The following is an 18959-nucleotide window of genomic DNA, read 5'->3' on the forward strand; positions in this document are numbered from 1 at the left end:
GAACCACACATATTCGTTGAAATTTACATGTACTAAAAATTAACGTATACAGTCGAACCTCCATGAGTCGATGTTCCTTGACTCGATATCGACTCATGGAGGTAAATTGTTCCATGCTGAAAAAATATTTCTTGGTTACTATGATGATCCCTTCAAAATGCCTCCAAAAGGATTTCTGTTCCACTACTCGATATTTCCTTGAGTCGATGGTCCCTTCAATATCGACTCATGGAGGTTTTACTGTAGTTGCCTCATTTTTTGAAGCGTGGTAAAATGTGCTAACTTTACATAACGTTTTTATATACAAAAATCGTTAAATACGTTAAGTTGAAGAACTCAAACGTAAATTTAGTTAATTATCTTTGAAATGAGCCAAAAATAATTAAAATTGAACTATAGATGACGAAGATATCACCAAATCACTTTTCCATGTTTTACGAAAGTGACCCCAAACTTTTGGCCGATACATCATATTGAGGGGTGACCCCAAACTTTTGGTCGATGACATCAAGGATTAATTTACTTAATAACTATTTTTCTAGATTTTTTAGCCAAGTTCTGTAAAAAGCAGTTGAAAGCTAATAGAAAATGGGTCATATTACCGCTCTCATCTTAAAATTTGGTCGACCCAACTTCCAGCGACACTGCCGTAAGTTTATATTAATTTTTTTGAAAATTTGGCAACTTTGGGTTAAGTTTACATACAAAATTTTTTGAAAAAGTTTCTTTTAAATAATGTTCAAAGTTTCTTTGACTTATTATCTTTTGAATGAAACCTAGGGTTTTGAAATCGGACGCAAATTGGCGGAGATATGGGCCTAAAAAAATGACATGTTTTTGAGGGGGTGACCCCAAACTTTTGAACGGGAGTGTATATCAGAAGTTCAGTTACATATTTCTGTGGATTTTGGACCGATGACAATTTAAGGACACAAGAGATGAACACAGAGAAGTAGAAAACGATTAGCGAAATCAAGAAAACAATTTGACACAGAATCGACTATATTTTAACATACGGGTTCGACTGATTCGATGAATCTATCAAAAAGTATCTAGAAGACAATTGACACTAAGATGAGAAAAAAGCTTGTAGTTGGGACTGGACTAAAATAGTGGCCGATAGGAAACAATGCGCTAGATAGCATTATTATTCATTTTTTAATATTTACCCGTGAGCTTTTCGCCGGTTGACAGTACAGTATTTAGCTGTGTACGAAGATACGGATTAGTTGGTGTACAGATGACAGGGTTCTCACGGGAAGTGCTTCAAGCGAGGCTTACATAACAACTGACAATAAAGAAACCTATTTTCCTTGACTTTCTACGCAATGAACATCTGACCGAACACACGTACTTTTATTAATCTCCTAGGCATTATTAAGACATGACGTATGTGCATGACGGAACAACTAGCAGGATACAGTTCCAGACGTCTCTTTTTAATAACGACATTCAGCATATTTCCAATAAAATTACACTTCAATAAAGCAAAAACTAAACCTGCTATGATAGACCAGATCAGAATGACTAAATTGACTATTACCTTGGAGATCTACTTCGAATAACTGCCAAATTGACAAGAACCTAACTAAATACATGGACAATACTACAAAAAAATCAATTGACAAAAAGAAAAAAAGGGGAAACTTTTATTAAAACTATTTTTGTTCAACGCAGGCCAAAACAGTGTCGACTTGGGCCACACACGCCTACGTACTTCTGTGTGTTGAAACAAAAATAGAGGCTCCTAGAAGCAAATGTAGGGAAAGGGTGCGGTGTAGAACATAAGCACAGTGTTGCTACCGCCGTAATCACTTTGAAAAAAAAAAAAAAATTAAACCCCACTAGGTTCAATACGTATTTTCATTAGTTGAATATCCTGATGTTTTCGTCTGTATCCTCGAGTATCCTTAGCAGAGGTTCTCAATCTAATTATATTCTATTTTTGGCGCTAAAACGATGATTTCGGTTGTTATATGTCATTTAGGACCCCATTATCTTCTGCGAAGTGACAGATATTAACCATTCTCATAATTGTATGCATCATCGCGCCTACCAAAACAAATTATTATCGAATAATTACCGTATTATTGAAAGAAAACTGTATAAAAGTGAGCTAAACCAGTCGGTTATGTTCAAGTGATCTCACCAGCAAGCAACATATATTCGTGTGTTCGAAACATGAATATAAGTATACATACATATTCTTTTTAAGCACGTATAGTAATTGCACACTGCGAAATCTTTGTTACTAATTATTATGTAAAAAATGGTACATATATTTTACAATTTATCGATTTAAAATTAAAAAAAAAAACTTCTCTATTTATTTTTTGTCGAAGCACAAAGTTTTTCCCCAAATACGGCTTTAAATGTATTTTTTAAGAGAACATTATCCTAAAGCTTATGGTTTGTCTTTAGCGGGATGTTTCAGCCTTTCTATATATTGTTTTTTATAAGTTTCGTTGCTTTGACTTTCTCGTACACCAAAGTTTACTGAAAGACTATATGTTCACTTAAAAAACGAATTTTCAATAGAAGGTTCGGAGCATCAAGTCACATATACCGATCAACTCAGTTCGACATATTGAGGTGATGTCTGTATGTTCGTATGTGGACAAAAAAAGGTCACACACTTAAGGCACTTCCCATTGGCAATTGGACCATTTTTTTCCCCTCCCCTGTTGAGGAAATAAAGCCACTGCGTCCAATAGGCTGAACTTTTGTGGCATGTCCCGTTTTGATATTCGCATCTAGCCAGCTAATTACCATGTGTCAAGTAATCAGCTACTGCCACGACGCGTCGTCTCCCAGTCAGGTGCAATGGAATTGATAAACTCCAAGACCTTCCCAGGTTTTGCAGACCAGATCTCACTGGGTTGCAAGCAACCACTATTTAGAAATCTTTGCCTGCGCGTGTATAAAGCACCACAACTGCAAAGCAGATGTTCCGAGGTTTCACGTTCCGTATTACAGAAACGACAGATATCACTCTGAATATGGCCAATATTTTTCAAGTGATACCTGCTCGGGCAGTGTCCAGTTACTAGGCCAGTGTATGTACATAGAGCTCTCTTGTTGAGCTCTAAGAGCTTTTTGGTTTTATAAGCATTTGGTGTTATAAATCGTTTTGACTGACTGCAATTTTTGACGTCCATTCAATTGGATATCACCCTCTGCTCAGCCCAGCGTTTCAGGTCCATTTTAATTGTACAGTTTGATATACCACAGAATGGTTCTGGGCCAGCAAACTGTAAATTGGAACCACTTTTAGCAAGCTCGTCTGCCATTTCATTTCCTTCAATGCCACAGTGACCTGGAACCCAGTATAAGTTTACTGAATTCCCTTGGCACAGCCTGCGCAGTGAAAGAATGCATTCCCAGACAAGCTTTGAAGTACATTTGTAAGCGCATTATGCTTTTAGTGCAGCTTGACTATCTGAGAAAATACAAATATTTGCATATCTGTATTTTCTCTCAAGGCAGATATTTGCGCATTTCAAAATAGCAAGAATCTCTGCTTGAAACACCGTAGGATAGTGTCCCATCACCACTGAAGTTTGTATTCCAGGGCCGTAGATTCCTGCTCCCGTTTTTATTCCAACTTTTGAGCCATCTGTATAGAATTTGATTGACCCTTGACGAACAGTGGGACCTTCGACTTCCCAATCTGCACGAGTTGGTTCGTGCAACTTGTAAGGAACATCATGGTTCTCCACAGGTTTCATCCAGTCTTTAATCATTTTCATTACTGGCCTTTTTTGAAAGTATTGTGAAATGCTCAGGTGACCTACAAGATCACCTGGCATAAACTTTTCAACTCGTTCAAGTCTCAGCAATTCCTTTTCTGCTTCTAATTGCACGTACTCGTGCAAAGGTAGCAGATTGAGAATCGCATCTAAAGCTTTTGATGGTGTGCTTCGCATCGCTCCTGTAACAGCAATAAACGCAAGACGTTGAATTTTCGCAAGCTTTGATTGCGTGGTAACCTCTTTTGTTTTTGGCCACCAGACAAACGAAGCATACGTCACTTTTGAGCGGATTATGGCAGTATAAATCCACATTATCATTTTTGGTTTCAAGCCCCACTTCCTGCCAATAGTTTTGGAGCATAACCAGAACGCACTTGTTGCCTTACCGATCACGGACTCAATTTGAGCATTCCAGTTCAGTTTAGCATCCAATATCAAACCTAAGTATTTGACTCGATCACTAGGATGAATTTGTATCCCTCCAAGCCGAAAAGCTTTTAGGTTGATCTTCCTTCTCCTAGTGAAAGGGACAATTACGACTTTTGACGGGTTGATGCTAAGGCCCTCCTTAATACACCATGAATGTGTATAGTTTAGAGCCCTTTGCATTCTTTCCGAAACAGTTTCGTCATACTTTCCTCTCACTATTATGACTATATCGTCTGCAAAGCCCACAACTTCGAAACCTTTTTCCTTCAAGCTTCTTAGAAGATCGTCTACAACCGAGGACCACATTAGTGGTGAGAGGACTCCTCCTTGAGGGCAACCTTTCGTTGCCCTTACTGTTATAGAAGAAATTCCCAGCTCAGAGGTGATTTCTCTTTTTGCAAGCACAGTATAAATCCAATGTATGATACATTGGTCGAAGTTTTTGTTCTCCATGGCACGCTTCATAGATGAATAGGAGGCATTATCAAATGCTCCTTCTATGTCTAAAAAGGTGCATAGAGCTATTTCTTTTGCTGAAAACGTTTTTTCCACCTTTGTTACTAGCGAATGAAGTGCCGTAACCGTTGACTTACCAGATTGATAAGCAAACTGGAAGTCAGATAGGGGATGGTCTTTTATGTAAGAAGAATTGATAAAATCCTTCAAAACCTTTTCCATAGTCTTCAACAAAGGCGCTTTTGGATGCGCCTTGTCTCGCTTCCCCTTTTTGGTATAAAGATAACTTTTACAAGTCTCCATTTTGATGGAACGTAATTCAATCTTAAACTAGCCTTGAACATCTCAATTAGTGGTGGAACCAACACCGCTTCTCCATTTTGAATCAGTGCTGGAAATATTCCATCAACTCCTGCAGATTTAAAAGGCTGAAATGATCTAATTGCATTTTCCACTCTGGCCTTCGTGAAGATTTCATCAGCTAAATCTGAGGCGGTGTTTATTGTACTAGTTGACTCCGATGAGTTTATACTAGGACATCCTTCACCTTCCAGAGATATAGTATCATTGGAATCCACACTTAGAACCGAACCTGGAAAATGGGTTTCCATCATTAAATCCAAAGTTTCACGAGGAGTTTTGGTAAAAGCTCCATCGTCGCGCTTCAGGTTTCCCAATTCATTTGAATGATCTTTTGCAAGCGTTTTCTGTAGTCTTGCAACTACAGGAGTGCTGTTTATGTTTTCACATGTCAGCATCCAAGATTTTCTTTTCGATTTTCGTATTTCGTTGTTGTAATCAGTCAGGGCTTTCCTGTACTGAGTCCAATCTCCCGTTTGTTTCGCTCTATTGAACATTTTACGGGAAAATTTTCTAAGGCTCCAGTTTTAAGTTAAGTTTTAAGTTCCACCATGGCACGTCTCTAGTAGAAGACGATTGTATGGTGGGACAACTTCTGTTAAAGGAATTGATGATACTTTCATTTACCCTTTGAGAAAATGATTCTAACTTTTGGGTTGAATCAATAGTTTCTTCCATTGTAAATGAATGCGTATTCAACAATTCTACATATTGATCCCAGTTTGTCCTCCTGGGATTTCTAAATGCTGTTCTAGAATAATCTCCACCACTACAATTGAAGATTATCTGTTTATGATCAGATAGAGAAATCTCATCTGACACGTGCCAGTTTGTGATCTTGTCAAAGATTGCAGCATTGCACAGTGTTAGATCCAAGACCTCTTGTCTGATTACATTTGAGAAAGTAGATTTATCACCATTATTGCAAATGTCTATATTGTTCGAAGACAGATACTCTAATAGTGACTCACCTCGACTGTTAATATCCGTACTACCCCAAACCGTGTGATGTGCATTGGCGTCACAACCTTTTGCGTGATGAAGGTTTACCTGTACGAACTTAATTCCAGTCATAAAAAAAAATCATTTACCCACTTTTATTAAGCCTCGGAATTGAGACGTAAGAAAAGTGGCCGATTATCCCGGAGACAAATAAGGTCCACTGCGTCATTGCTCCGTTTAACACAGTAAGGGCAACATACTGTGGAGGGTGCCCTGGTATTCCACAGGCTCCGTTCACGGTTAAGTATTTATAAGACCCCCCTAACCATTCATTCCTAGGCACGGTACGCTTAACACCATGAATTAGGGGTCGCTTGTTTGGTGGGCTTTTACCACCGGATTAGGCAATCCGTAGTGATATTCTTAGCCAGTTGAGGGAACTGCTACCGCCACTACACGGCTATCTAGGCTGATCGGGAATAGAAATTAATATTGATGATCAACTTCTTTAGAGCCCGAACAGTCGGCCCATTGGTTTTTGTTTTGTATTTTAGCACGAATCGAACCGGAATTTTATCGCATAGTTTGCTATTGAAAATGGTCCAGTTCAGTCGAGACATTCCGAAGTTATGGTAATTTTAGTGATCTGGATCAACACCAGTGGTACTGACCATATATAAAACTGAACCAACTGAGTCTATTTTTGTAACCTTTGGCATGGTTGGTAAATTTTGTGCAGAAGCCAACACTGGAGATCAGAAAATCCAGTCCAAAATTCAAGATAGCGACCCACAATAAAAAAAGCTGCTGTTAATGAAGTTTCAGACTCTGAAACCATGCAAAATGGGTATATTGGGTATGGATAAGATGTCCGGAGTCCAAAAATGAGGGTCAGTATATTCCACATTGCGGTCTACAATCCAAGATGGCGGCTCAGTCCAATTTGGCATTTGAAGGAGTTTAGGCTCTAAAACTATAGGATAGGCTCATTCCTTCTTGATACAACGGACGGGATAAAATTATCAAATAATTTCACGCCCTGAAAATACCCAATAGAAAACTACAAGAATTTAAAACATGTTTGAAATACTCAAATGCCTTTGGAGAAAAAAAGGACCTACCCCCATTTGCTCTAGGAGATATGAAGTAAGCAGAGCTTTTAAGGGCCCACTAAGTCGATTATATAGCTATAATTCTCGGGCGGAAGCTAGAGATTCGTAGCTATACAAAACACTGGTTTATCCGAAGATATGTTGAACTTGAACAGGTCAGAGTTCCATTCAAGAATTCCTACCTTTTGCGGTCCGCACTGACCGCAGCAGGACAAGCCTCTTTCAAAGCAATAGTTAACTATGGTCAGTTCTTTTTTTACGCGGTTTTCATTTACGCGGCCGCGTCCATACAAAAGAAAATTTTATCGTCTTATTTTTGCATGATTCGCCGAGAAATGGTGAGACTTTTTTTACGCGGTTTTTTGAATTTTGAACTGAGTTTTATTTTTACGCGGTACGTATCCCCCGCGTAAAAAAAAACCTGACTGTACCACAATGGAACTCTCTTGGAAAAGCAATGGAAGCGAGTTATCCATAAATTGTGGTCGCAACCAATTAGTACAGGTTCCCCCATTTTTTAGCAGGGACGCCTGAATACGCAAAGTATGCGAAGGAATACACCAAAGTGCAAAGAAGGTCAAATGGATACTCCTCATCTGACACATGCCAATCAGTCAAATTATTACAAATTATGCTCATGCAAAGTTGGGTTAGGTGCATTTCTATGTTAAGTTTTCCATGAACTGCACTACCTAAGTAATCCATCAAGCTGAAGCCTCTCACATTAATGTTTGAGCTACTTCAGATGATGTAATCATCGTAGAAATAGGGTGCGGGCATCGGTTTTGGCCAGTCTAAGGGAAATCATTTTTATAAAAATAACCAATAATGCAATGAAAACAACCAATGTGTAAAATGGTTTCGATCTATACTTTATTACAAAAATGCAGAAATCAAGCTAATACTTGATTTTTGTATTAAAAGTGGCACTGGCCATAATAGAAGCATTGCCGCAGTTTTGGCCATATTCTCAGCTTTGGTTTCTATTTTGTCCAATCACGTGTATTTCTTATGGGAGTGGCCAAATTAGAAGCATTGCCGCAGTTTTGGCCATATTCTCAGCTTTGGTTTCTATTTTGTCCAATCACGTGTATTTCTTATGAGAGTGGCCAAATTAGAAGCACCCTGGCCAAAACAGATATATGAGAGCTGATTTTTAAAGAAAAAAATATTTTTTCTTCCAGTTTTTAATCACAATGTATGGTTTTCACAGCTGTAATCATCATATTATATTAGAATCTACCAGTAAAAAATCCCTCCCCCTGGATATTCAATCTTGACGCGATGGGAGGGCTTAACCCATTAGCACTTTAGCGCCAGTTTATTCACCACCGCTTGGACTTTGAGCTAGATATATCTGGTTTACGAGTTGAGTGCAAGTGAAGGAATCGGCCGTAAGTGCTAATGGGAACCAAAGGAGTATCCGTTGTGCATTTATCACAAGTTCAAGACAAGTTATAATTCAGCTTGCATAGACCTAATCTTTGCATTCTTTGAATTTTCTCAAATTTAACAATAATTGTTAAATTTAACGTAACGCAAGAGTGGGTAGGGGAGGTCTCTGCGTTACACTCATCATTCATCACTTGAAATCGAAAGTACACAGGACAGAGGACGCTAGGATAAGTTGACTTACAGATTAGGTTTCGTTAACAATTAAACTCATTACCATTAGAAAATTATGGACTGATTAGTTAAAGATAAAACTGCTGATTTTAGAAATGAGCTTATTTTTATAGGTTTTGTAAGGATGAATATATAAAAGTTGACAAATAATCTTAATCATTTTTATTTTTGACACAAAAATCAGCTGACTGAACATGTTTGTTTTTATATCTTAGACAATATCATAAAACTGACAAAAAAAACAGGAATTTAGTGGCAGACATGTGTCTTTAGGACTTAGGACGGTTTAAAATGTAAAGGGCTACGGTGGATATAATAATACTTCGGACTAAGATGATCATAGACATGCAGAAGACGACTAGCGAAATTAAGAACACAATTTGACACATTACAGACTATATTTTGACACTACCACAATAGATCAAAGTAATGGTCGCAGTGGTTCAAATCCCAACAAAAAAAAAAAAAAATATTTTGACATAAAGGATTTGACTGATATTACAACATCGAATGGAAGCTCAAAAAGTGTTATCAAATGCTAATATGAGAGTTATTTGGGGATGATACTGGTGCTGTCAATGACCAACATCGGTTATTGACACTATTGGTAATCAGCTTGAAATAATTTTCAGAATGTATTATCAAATAACTTAGGATATTATTTGATTATTGTTTGGGGAAGCTGTCAGAAAAACTAGTTGCCCATATCGGCTAAAAACACTAGCTCTGGTAGCTATCTCCGAATAATTTTCAAAAATATCAAATCTTTAAAAAATTAGCTATGACTTCTTTTTGCTCTTCTTTGCAATAGGTATTTCTCCGGAATAGTAATTTGAAGACGTTGACATAGGCGGCCTTTTTTCTCTCTGAAGGTTGCCAGTGACCTCGGAGATTTTCGATTTATTGAAATATTGTTCTATTATCAAATCATTTTTGGAGCTTCCATTCGATCAAAACACTAGTGCGATGGGAATAGTTAAAAACAGTATTTTTAAAAACTACTAAGACCCAATACTAATTACTACACACTTTGCTCAAGTTGACGACATCGTCTAGTCCATCGTGAGTATTGGTCCTAGTAGGGGGAAAATTGGGAAAGGGTCCAGGCTTTGCTATCAGCTGTCCTGCAGCTCCACCTGGTCACTCTACAAAAAAAAAAAAAAAAAAAAAGAATCTACCAGTAAAAAATAAATGTATGCCTATTTAGATCGTAACAGGCTGAATACTGCACTATGGCCAAAACTCCGGGTTGGCCAAAACTGAAGCTTCTACCCTACTGCCAAATATGTATCAGCGAAAAGATGCTGAATACAAGAGCTTGCTTGAAGGCATCAACAAGGAAAGGTTGAAACATACTGTTAACGTTATTCTAAGATATAGCATGCTCGAGGCACGGCACTTCAAATGAATATAAATATAATTATAAATATAATGAAAGAAGCAAAACTGGGTTCACAAGGTAACCTATACAGAAGTTACCCTACGAAAATGAACTTTTTTAAGTAGAGCCAAGTGGCTACGCACGCTTTTTACGCTGAAAATTGATCTGGGGTTTCCTAGTCGTAGCCACTACCCAAACTAGACAGGATTACACTCTTCACAATCACAGCACAAAAAGGAAACATCAACGACAAACCAAATCGATGTCAATTGAAAAAAAAAACGCCAATGGAGAAAACGCATTCAGCGAACCCATATAGGGTATGTGTTCCATCAGTAATCTCGCGCTCCCATATTCATCCTATTCGAAAACAAGCAATTATGGCACCGATTGATTCCGTTTTTTTTGTTTTCATGCGTGCTCACTCCTAACAAAAAATACAAAAATAAGAAACAAAACAAACAACGTTTTAATCCTTTGTTTTTCGTAGGATGAAAATGGGAGCCAGATGCTTAATAAGGGAACCAATACCCTAGGTAGTAATGTAAGCTAATTTACAACATTTGAATAATCCCGTCCTTATTTAGCCTCAAATTTGAGACTTAAGAAGGGCAACTGATTATCTCGGAGAAACGCAAGGTCCACTGCACTATTGCTCAGGTTAGCGCAGTAAGGGCGTAATACTGTGAAGGACGCCCTCATTCTCCACAGCCTCCGTTTGTGGTTAGGTTTTTATTAGAACCCTTAACTATTCATTCCTTGGCACGGTTAGCATTGAGCCGCATAACACCATGAATTAGGCGTCACCTGTTTAGTGGGCTTTTACCACTGGATCAGGCGGTCCGTAGTGTTATTCTTAGCCAATTGGGACAACCGCTACCCGCACTACACAGCCATCTGGGCTGATCGGGAAAAGAAGTTAACCTTGATGGTTAACTTCCAAACAAGCCAGAACAGCCCCAAATATTATAGTTCCAAGTCATTCGGCCAAATGCCATTTGACCGAATGTCGTTTGGCTGGAAGGGCCGTTTGACTGAACGCCATTTGGCCGAATAATGAATGCTGAACTCAAGTGATCATGCGTTTGTTCTCCACATCGATATAACTAATATAAAAACAGACTACTATTAAAAGAAGGAAGGAGAAATCTCTGATAAAATATTATCAATTTATCCCTGAATGATAAAACTAGAAAGAATAGCCAATGATCAAAAGAAGAAAATATTTCGGTTATGTTATAGTTCATATTATGATCAACCGGCAGCTAAAAAGCAATTTTTAAAAAGTTCTGAATTATTTTGATAATAATTCGGTCAAATGGGTCGACCAGATTGCATTCGGTCAAATGGCGTATGGCCAAACAACATTCCGTCAAATAACCAATAGAAATACATAAACATTCTTTGAGGCTTGTGAAAAATATGCATCAGAGTAACAAATAGATAAAAGAGTCAACAAATAGGGGTTTCCATCTAATATAAAAACATCTGTATATTCTGAATCTGCACGCCAAAATGGGTTAAAATCCAAATTTTCATATTTTTTGGAGTCCGACAGGGAACTCATTTTAAAATTAATTCAAAGTGTAGTGTCAAACGGCAGAATATGGGTTGTTCTAACCTTAGCAGCTGTTTCGTTCGCCCTGAGAGCAATCAACCTCAGCTAGAGTGGGCGTGAGCATGGGAAAATTTCAAACCGCATGTAAATAATCCAGCAGTTTCGATTGTTGGAACTGGAAGCCACCAAGCCGCTGCTGGCTGGCACTGGTAATGCTTTTCTATCGAACGCTATTACCGCAAAAATTGGGATCGATTGCGCTAGAAATTTGATTCGTCGAAATGTGTGCTGTGCTGATGCTGCTGGTGATGCTGCTGGTGATGCTGTAAGAGGACTTCACTTCGCGCGAAGAAATGGCAAAACATGACACCAATACGGGACGCGTAAGCTGTTGTGTACAGTTTATTATCGTGTTACACTTTTGGCTCCGTTACTTCACCTTTCCACTGCTGCTGCTGGTGCTGTTTTAGATAACGCTGGTTGTGTGCTGCCGGTGGTGGTGTTGATGCGCTCGCGTGGACGAGCTGCGGCGATATGCCCGGAAGATGACGTAATGCGTCATTATCTCTTTTACGACATCATTGCTTGTCTACCTACCTACCTACCTACCGACCTACCAAATTGAGCATCAGAGTTTCATTTTCATATCACGTCAAACATGGAGCATCTTTATCACTTTTTACAGCTTTTTTGTTCATTGTGTCTCTTCTGGTGGGCTTCTTCTTGGTTGTTGTCTCTTTTGTTATTTTGTACCTTGTTGACTTGACTGGTGACGGACGTAGCCCAGTCTTGATAACGATTTGCAAAATTGCAGTGCGTTCTTTTGTTATTCTCATAAGACTATCGTCTACCAACTCTACTATGTTATCATTGAAGACAAGAACACTGTTAAATTTATCTTTTGATTGTTTTACTGTGAAAACAAAACTATCGAGAATATAAAGCCTCTAATTTCAAGTGAAAGGTATATTCAGACGGCAATCTAGCCATTTTCACATTTTACGTTAAAAATAATGGTCACAGTCACACCTTTAATCGCTTCAGTTTAGATTCTGTAATGCCAAAATGATAAAGTGCTAAAATAGTATGGAACGAGCTCACCAAAATTTTCATTGCCAATTGAATCGTAGTATTACAAACAGTTACTGAAAAAAACATGACCAATATTATGATGGAGTCGCTAATACAATGATTTACAATTCAATTACAATAAACAATAATCGATCAACTACCAAGTAGTAAACATTTGGTGAGCTCGTTCCATACTATTACATCACTTTTTCCCGAAATAACTGAACCTTAAATCAAGTGGTCATTGCGATCATATGCGCTTTGATTAAGTGAAATTTTACAAATCGAGTAAACAAATCTAACTCCAATTTATTTCTCTTCTTCAACTCTTTCAGGTGAGCTTGTCGCCTGTCCAAGCCCAGCAACTGTGTCCCAACTCGGCGACGACGGCGGTGTCCGTTCATCAGTAGGTACGCACACCATCCCGTACCGTCTGCTGTGTCTGCCAGTCCGTTGTTGTTGTCGTCGTCGTTGTTGTTGCTGTAGCGGTGGACACCTTGCCCTAGCTCAAACACTGTCAGAGTCATCGCATCGCGTCAGTAATTGCAACGTATCTTGGGTTCTCGAATGCCCAACAGTTCAAAATTCGTTCACACGACGATAGCAAGTGTACCTAGAGAGAGAGAGGGTGGGTGTGTGTGTGTAACTAGTGTGTGAAACCTATCTCTATTGTTCTCTACAAATAGTGCTTGTGGTGGTGCAAACGTGTAAAAATAAGATCGAGAAGAACGCCACATCGGTGAGCGAGTGAGTAAGAGTTACGAAGAAGATTGTTGTCGTGGTTCACGAATTACGAAGGAAGAAGATTCAAGAAGTGTGTTACCCAGTATCAACAAGCGGCTTAGGAACGGCAGTTAATCGGAAACGATCGTCACAACCACCATCGACATGAATGCTGATCGGTAAGTTTCCAGTTTATTGGATTTTTTGAAATTTGTGCTGAATCATTTCACGTCGTATGACAAACTTATCGGAACTTAACTTATTTTAACTTCAACATAATATTTAGAGACCAACATTTAAAAAGCACAGAAAAATTCCGTTAAAGCATTGAGTTTTACAAGTAGCATCTGATATTTTATCATTTCGGGCAAAGTCTCTGAATGTCCTCGAAGTTTCATGAAAAAAATACAGTATTTTCTAAATATTTGTGATAAAATTACACAAAAATGCCAGGTTGCGCTAATGAGAAAGGGCTTCTGACGGTAAACTTTTCAGGAAAACCCCTGGTAGTTCTTAAGATTTATATGATGGAATTTTTGGTTATAATATATGATCGACCAACTGAATGAATTTCTAGTTGAATTTTTGGAGAAGCTGCTATTGAAACTACTAAAGAAATTTCAAGTAGAACTTTTTGGCGTAGAACTTTGTGAAATCTATAACAAAATTCTTAGAATTAGTATTATGAAAACTGTTGAAATTCTTACCAAGGGCTCCTTGAACTTCCTGGAAAGCTTAACCAATAACACACGGAAAAAATCCATTCCCAAGATCATGAATTTCCCAATATTTTTATGATTTTATGTTATGAATATACACCATGATTATAATTTATGATTTTATGATTGATTTCACAATAACGCTATGCACCCGTCATTGTCTTGGCTTTCGACGGCCAAAAATGGAAAATTAAATATAATCATGAAGCCATGATTAAATAAGCTGGGATCATGAGAAGCATTCATGAAGCCAGCAATTATTTTCATAAACATTGCATATCCTGATGCTTTACCACCAGATTCATAAAATTATGGTTTGGTGAGATCGAACTTTGCATATAATTCATGGAATCAAAAAATACTTTTTAAGTCGTCGGACCTAAATGCTTCTCAATCAAATTCATAAAACTATCGTTGAGGGATATGGAACCATGCATAGAATTCATGAAATTAAGAATAACTTTTATGATGCCGTCATCGTTGGCCCCAAATGCTTTTAATTAGATTAATAAAACGATGCAAGCTAAAATCATAAGTAAATAAAATACGTGATATCAGAGCCTATTTGTATTTTTTCTATGAGCAAGCAGCACTGTTTAGTTGGCATCTTGTTAGTGAAGATATGTCATGTTCAAATATAAAAGAGAACAACAATGATCGAACTCATCGGATAATCATATTTAGCTGGGTTTTCCATTTTTTTTTCTTTGGCTGCTACATCCAATAGGCTAAGGATGCCCTCCAAACTATTTCGAATGTTCACTAGTTCACACCACTTGCTGAGTCTCCGAATCGTCGAACAAAGGATAAACCGGAAAAATAGAGAGAATTACCGAAAACTAGCGAAGCGATTTCCACTTTGCTTCACCCTCCGTACATAAACTCGGAACTACGATACGCCAACTGGGCACTGTTCACCTTTTGCGCGTTTACTTTTCAGTCAATCAACTCCCAACAAACTGTCGAATCTTACGGGCACACTGTTTTGATGTTGTTTCATTTCCTAATATATGCATATATTTATTATTCTAATCAAACCGCGCGAATTATATAATTACAAATGGCAGATAAGTGTAAGGCTAGGAAGCGACCATGAATATAGTTTATGAAAATGCTTATTTCTATTCATGATTCTGGTCAACTCATTCATGATATTATGAATCATAACCATGATATCATGACTTGGCAGACATCATAAGAACATGATTTTTTATTCATGATGAGGGGAATGGATTTTTTTCCGTGCAGTGTTTGATTTTTTGTAAGGATTTTGCCCAAGTTTATTCTTCAAATTTATGTGTGAATTCCCCTCAAGATTTCAGCACTTCCTTAAGCCTGAACAGACCATCAAAAACACTTTGAGATTTCCCAGAATTGCAATTAGACTTGTTCATTCTTGTTTGTTATTGGAAATACATCAAACAGCAACATGTATGACGAAAACACTTGGAACACTTCTCACAAGGGTTACTAGAATTTCTCGAAATGTCACTGACAACGCTGTCTGATTTTGCGTAAGGAAAGTCTCTCTTGAACATTATTTGTGAATTTTCTTAAGATTTCAGCACTACCTTAAGCAATTTCCTCAATGTCAAATTGAACATTTCAAAACCCTGCTGAATTCCGTCTAAAACATTAGCAATGAAATTTAAAATTTGTCCACGAGATTCACGTAAACCCGTTTGAAAACAGGTTATCAAGAGATTGTGATGTTCAAGCTGTACGTTCTTGTACGTCTGTACAACAATCGGTGTAAATTGGTGAGCTCGTTTCATTTTATGGTTTAGGATTTGTTCGTTGTTCGAAGAATCGACTAAAATTGGTTTGGAGTTCGCTTATTTTTTCGAGTACTAATATGTCTGATCGAGATGAGAAGTGTTGTATAAAGTAGGACTATCCCTAAGTAAGTTGCCCGGAAAATCGTATTTTACATTGTTGAACTTTACAGCTGCCCAGGATTCCGGATGAATGCTGCTAAAGATTTCGGATGGATCGTGTTCAGAATTCTAAATGGATCGTGTTCAGGATTCCGAGTATATCCTGTTCAGAATTCCGAATGAATCATGTTCAGAATTCTGAATGTTTGCTGCTCAGGACTCCGAGTGAATCCTGCTCAGAATTACGAGTGTATGCTGTTCAGAATTTTGAGTGAATGCTGCTCAGGATTCCGAGTGAATTCTGTTCAGGTTTCTGAGTAAATGCCGCTCAGGATTCCGAGTACATAATGCTCATAATTCCGAGTGAATTCTGCTTAGGATTCCGAGTGAATCCTGCTCAAGATTTCGTAACAATCTTGTTTAGGTTTCCGAGTGAATGTTGTTCAGGGTTCCCGGTGAATGCTGCTTACGATTTTGAAACAATTCTGTTCAGGATTCCGAGTGAGTCATGTTCAGAGTTCCGAATGAATGCTGCTCAGGATTCCGAGTGAATGCTGCTTAGAATTCCGGATGCATTTTGCTCAGGATTCTGAGTCAATCTTGCTCAGGATAACGAGTGTATCGTGTATAGGATTCCGAGTGTATGCTGTTAAGAATTTCGAGTGAATGATGCTCAGGATTCCTGGTGAATATCGCTCAGGATTTCGAGTGAATTCTGTTCAGGTTTCCGAGTGAATGCTGTTCAGGGTTGCGGATGAATGTTGCTCAGGTATTTGAGTGAATCCTGCTCAGGATTCGGAGTGAATGCTGCTCAGTATTCCTAGTGAATGCTGCCCAGGATTCCGAGTGAATTCTGCTCAAGATTTCGTAACAATCCTGTTCAGAATTGTGTACAGAATTCTAAATGGATGCTGTTCAGAATTCCAAGTCAATGTTGCTCAGGATTTTGAGTGGAACGTGTATAAAATTCCGAGTTAGTCCAGTTCAGAATCCGACTGAGCCCTGCTCAGGTTTGCGAGTGAGTGCTGTTCAGGATTCCGAATGAATGCTGCTCAGGATTCCGAGTGAATGCTGCTCAGGATTTCGTAACAATTTTGTTCAGGATTCCGAGTGTGTCCTGTTCAGAATACGATTAAATTTTGCTCAGAATTCCAAGTGTATGCTGTTCAGGTTTCCGAGTGAATAATGCCCAGGATTCCGAGTGTATGTTGCTCAAGATTTCGAAACAATCCTGTTCGGAGTTGTGTACAGAATTCTAAATGGATGATGCTGTTCAGGATTCCGAGTCAATGCAGCTCAGGATTTCGAGTGGAACGTGTATAAAATTCCGAGTTAGTCCTGTTCAGAATCCGACTGAACCCTGGTCAGAATTCCGAGTGTATGCTGTTCAGGTTTCCGAGTGAACGCTGCTCGCTCAGAATTTCGAGTGAATGCTGCTCAGGATTCCGGGTGAATATTGCTCAGAATTTCGAGTGAATTCTGTAAGATTTCCAGGTAAATGCTGCTCAAGATTCCGAGTGAACTTTGCGCAGAATTCCGAGCGTATACTGCTCAGGATTTCGAGTGAATTCTGTTCATGTTTCCGAGCAAATACTGCTCAGGATTCCTAGTGAATGCTGCTCAAGATTCAAGAATCCTGCTCAGGATCCCGAGTGTATGCTGTTAAGATTTTCGAGTGAATTCTGTTCAGGTTTCCAGATAAATGCTGTTCAGGATTCCGAGTGCATACTGCTCAGAATTCCGAGTGAATTCTGCTCAGGATTCCATGTGAATGCTGCTCAGGATTTCGAAACAATCTTGTTCAGGTTTCCAAGTGAATGCTGTTCAGGGTTCCAGGTGAATGGTGCTTCCGATTTCGAAACAATCCTGCTCAGTGAGTCTTGTTCAGAATTCCGAATGAATTGTGTTCCAAATGAATGCTGGTAGGTTTCCGAGTAAAAGCTGCTTAGAATTCCGGATGCATTTTGTTCAGGATTCCGAATCAATCCTCCTCTGGATCCGGAGTGGATCGTGTATAGGATTCCGAGTGAGTCTTGTTCAGAATCCGAGTGAATCCTGCTCAGAATTCCGAGTGTATGCTGTTAAGAATTTCGAGTGAATGATGCTCAGGATTCCGAGTGAATGCTGCTTAGAATTCCGGATGAATTCGCTCAGGATTTCGAGTGAATTCTGTTCAGGTTTCCGAGTTAATGCTACTCAGGGTTCCGAATGAATGCTGCTTAGAATTCTGGATGAATTTTGCTCAGGATTCCAAGTCAATCCTGCTCAGGATCCCGAGTAAATGCTGCTCAGGATTCCGAGTGGATCGTTTATAGGTTTCCGAGTGAATGCTCCAAAGGATCCAAATGTATGATGCTCCGGATTCCGAGTGAATGCTGTTTAGAATTCCTGATGAATTTGCTCAGGATTCCGAGTAAATGCTGCGCAGGGGTGGGCTTCTAGCAAGACCTGCTTCGAATCCGAGTGAATCAGAATTCCGAGTGTATGCTTATCACATTTCCGAATGAATGCTGCTCAGGATTTCGAGTGAATGCTGTTCAGAATTCCGGGTAAATATTGCCCTGGATTTCGAGTGAATTCTGTCAGGGGCGACTCGTCCAGATGTCCAACATGTGCATTGCACATGTGGAGCTACATTAAAAATGCGTCCAAAATAAAACTCTGAAACCGTTCATTATGAAAATCGCACGACGATTATTCATACGCCTACGAGAAACACGTGCGTGGTGGATGCGCTACATTTTACGACCATCGTTGTTGATGCATGTTCATTTCTGGTGTCGTACCGACCTGAGAGTACCAACGCGACCGGTGCGAACCGTCGCGTTGCATGGGAGGGAGTGTTTTTTCTCTCTTGCGTCTCTCTCAGAGCATTTGTTTGGATGCAATGTTTATGTCGCCTGTTCATCTGCAACATCGTACATGTGAGGTGTCGTTTGTATAAGAATACATA

At 38.8% G+C, this 18959-nt stretch overlaps 1 long non-coding RNA gene across 5 annotated transcripts in view; it reads left to right on the forward strand.

The window, feature by feature from the left end:
- LOC134291856 (uncharacterized) overlaps nt 1-14192 on the forward strand; it is a 188387-nt gene extending 174195 nt beyond the window's left edge. For 3 of the 5 annotated variants that reach the window (XR_009999318.1, XR_009999320.1, XR_009999321.1), the window contains exon 4: nt 13023-14185. This is a non-coding gene — a long non-coding RNA (uncharacterized LOC134291856). Of the gene's footprint in view, nt 1-13022 lie in introns of all 5 variants that reach the window. The other 2 variants (XR_009999319.1, XR_009999317.1) reach the window with 2 other exon arrangements.
- Nucleotides 14193-18959: the final 4767 nt, after the last annotated feature.

The sequence above is a fragment of the Aedes albopictus genome, chromosome 3, assembly GCF_035046485.1.
Source record: "Aedes albopictus strain Foshan chromosome 3, AalbF5, whole genome shotgun sequence".
NCBI classification, from domain to species: domain Eukaryota; kingdom Metazoa; phylum Arthropoda; class Insecta; order Diptera; family Culicidae; genus Aedes; species Aedes albopictus.